Raw genomic sequence first — 200 nt, forward strand, 5'->3', positions numbered from 1 at the left:
CCTACAACTTTCATAGAGCCCAAGATTTAAAAAGGCCATTTTCAAATCCAAATTGTAGGAACAACAAAGAAGTCTAAATCTATCCTCTAACCTAAGCACTGTTTAGTGTTTGGCCTATATCTAAAAATCTATCCTCTAACCCAAGCACTGTTTAGTGTTTGGCCTATATCTAGAGTTTTAGAAGTCCAAATGACCTTATT

This window comes from Populus euphratica, unplaced genomic scaffold, assembly GCF_000495115.2.
Source record: "Populus euphratica unplaced genomic scaffold, PopEup_1.0 scaffold208.1, whole genome shotgun sequence".
Taxonomy (NCBI): Eukaryota; Viridiplantae; Streptophyta; class Magnoliopsida; order Malpighiales; family Salicaceae; genus Populus; species Populus euphratica.